Here is a 3,171-nt window from a genome sequence, read left to right as displayed (position 1 = left end):
CTTAATATCTTCTGCTTCTGTTAGGTCTGTACTATTCCTGTCCTTTATTTGCCCATCTTTGCATGAAATGTTCCCTTGGTATCTCTAATTTTCTTGAAGAGATCTCTAGTCTTTCCCATTCTACTGTTTTCCTCTATTTCTTTGCATTGATCACTGAGGAAGGCGTTCTTATTTCTCCTTGCTATTCTTTGGAACTCTGCACTGAGATGGGTATATCTTTCCTTTTCTCCTTTGCCTTTAGCTTCTCTTCTTTTCTCAGCTATTTGTAAGGTCTCCTCAGACAACCATTTTGCCTTTTTGTATTTCTTTTTCTTGGAGATGGTCTTGATCACCACCTCCTGTGCAATGTCACAAACCTCTGTCCACAGTTCTTCAGGCACGCTATCAGATCTAATCCCTTGAATCTATTTGTCACTTCTACTGTATAATCATAAGGAATTTGATTTAGAGCATATCCAAATGGTCTAGTGGTTTTCCCTACTTTCTTCAATTTAAGTGTGAATTTGGCAATAAGGAGCTCATGATCGGAGCCACAGTCATTTTCCCTATGCTGCTGCTGCTAAGTTGCTTCAGTCGTGTCCGACTCTGTGCGACCCATAGACGGCAGCCCACCAGGCTCCCCGGTCCCTGGGATTCTCCAGGCAAGAACACTTTTTACCTGTGGTAATGTATATATTTCAATGCTACTCTCTCATTTCTGTCCCACCCTCCCCCCGCCCCACCCCGCCCGTGTCCATAAGTCTGCTCTCTTGGTTTGAGTCTCTGTTCCTGTCACTGGCCCAGGTTTAAGCATTTTACCATCACAATAACCCTGAGTGATAGGTCTTTGCATTACCCTCTACTATTATGGAGAGGAAGCTGAGCTTCAGAGACAAAAAGTAACTTGCCCAAGGCCTTGTGCTAGTAGGGGATGGAGCCGGGCTTTGGCTACAGGCATTCTGACACCAGGGACTGTGTGTCTTTTATCTACTAAAGGTACTGCTCATCTGCAGGCCCCTATAACAACATCCCATCTCACTCAGGAAAGACCAAGCCCTGGCTGACATAGTGGCCGTATGGTCTGCTTCCTTCTCTGAAAGCCTCTCTCTTTCCAACGCTGCCCCTGGCTCATTGCCCCAGCCCACTGGGCTCGTTGCTCTCCACCTGCCCCAGGACAGTAGCTCCTCCCTTGTGTTCCTGTGCTCTTCTCTGGGATTGCTCCAGATTTTGTTTACATATTTGTTTGAACGTGACTCCCTCATCCCCAACCACACATCTCTTTACACTATTTTTTTTTCATGGTGCTTAGCTAAGACTCTATCCATAATGGGCATTAGTGCTTTCTACCAAATACACTGCACTTACATACATCATCTGGGTACAGAGTAGGACTGCTTTCCCCCACCCCTTGCAGAAGATGAACATAACCATGTTACTAGTTGGTGGGAAGTGAAATGGGATAGTTGTGTCTTGTGTACTTTCAGGGCTAGGTTCGGGGCTTTTGGACTTTGGTGCCATTTGCCATGTGCCCTTTTAAGAATCGGACACGACTGAGTGACTTTACTTTACTTTTACTTTTGTGGAAGTTCTGGATGGAGCCTCCTTCAGCCTGGGTCCCCAGATGGGGACAGCTTGAAATGGGCTTACAGGGATTTTCTCCAAGAACATACAGTGTGAGTGAGAAATGACTCTTAGTGGCTTTAAGAATCACTGATGGCAGCAACAATTGTGCCCATTCTGACTGAGATACTGCTTAGTACATTATTATTCATTTATGTGTCTCCCGCCCCAGAAAGTCAGCTCCATGGGACTTGGGCTTTGTCATGTTCGTGGCCACAGCCCCAGGTCCTGGAACAGCTGGCATGTAGAGGGTAATCAGTAAGTGTTTGTGCAATGAGTGAATGAAAGCCATGTTCCCTTGGGCAGCACTTTAGAACTAAGTTCTTTTTTTTCACATTATTTTTGTTAATCCCACTACAACCCCATGATGTAGGGATTATCCCCATTTCAGGGCTTCCCTAGTGGCTCAGATGTTAAAGAATCTGCCTGCAATGTGGGAGATGTGGGTATGATCCCTGGAGAAGGGAATGGCTACCCCCTCTAGTATTCTTGCCTGGAGAATTCCATGGACAGAGGAGCCTGGCAGGCTATAGTCCATGGGGTGGCATAGAGTTGGACATGACTAAACAAGTAAAACTTTCACACACATCCCCATTTCACAGATTCTGAAACTGACACCTAGATTGACTAGTTGAGTTGCCCCTTGACATGCATCCAGTTAGTGGAAGCTGGACGAGAATCCTCATCTCTTAGTTCATTGCTCCCCGTTCCACCCTCATCTGTTTGCTTGCTGGATAAGATAAACAGAGCTATTCCCAGCTATCCAGTCCCCCTTTCCCCACCCCACCCCAGTGGCCCTGCTTCCTTTTGCCTCTGGCACCATGCACTTTGTTTCTGATGAGGGAGTGTGGGAAGGGAGCTTACGGAGCCCAGGGTCCGAGCCGCCTCTTTGTCCTCCCCTGTGGAGTCATCTGCCTGGGCGTGAATTGCCTGCAGGATCTCTTGGTTATGCTGACACTTCCCTCCACCAGAACCACCCCAACACTTCAGTCTCTCCTTAGGACAACTGTCATATCTGGGGCACAGCAGAGGTAAGAGGGCCACAAAGTCACATCGTCCCGCCACACTCCCCCGGGGAGCAGTGCTCCCAGGTCTCAGGCCAGGGCTGTAACTCTTCCTTTCCATGTGATTCCATCAAGTTTGGTCACCTGATCCTCCTGCCTCCAGTGGACCAGAAGTAACAAACTAGAGGGGTAAAGTGGGGGACAGGTACACTGGCCTAGTGCTGAAATGGGATGATTATAAAACATACAGAAACCTTCAAGGACATTGACTAAAGGGGCCATTTAGTGCTGTGGCAAGGCAAGGGCTTTAAATTCTTGAGCAAAGCAAGGAGGTCACCGTCTCGCAGCCCAGATGTTCATTAATGTTCGTCATGCAAAGTGCTTGGGCAAGTCACTTGATCTTTCCAGACCTGAGGTCCCTCCTCTATTGGATGGCCTCCAGGGCTCCTTCTGAAAAATCCTGGGTCTGTATTGACACAAACCATACACTGGAGCAAGGTTCAGTCATGTCCCATAAACTAGTTTAAAAAGGCAGGAGAGTCTGTAATACCTCTTAGAGGTATTCCCA

This window comes from Budorcas taxicolor, chromosome 3, assembly GCF_023091745.1.
Source record: "Budorcas taxicolor isolate Tak-1 chromosome 3, Takin1.1, whole genome shotgun sequence".
NCBI lineage: Eukaryota > Metazoa > Chordata > Mammalia > Artiodactyla > Bovidae > Budorcas > Budorcas taxicolor.
Note: the sequence above shows the minus strand (reverse complement) of the source record.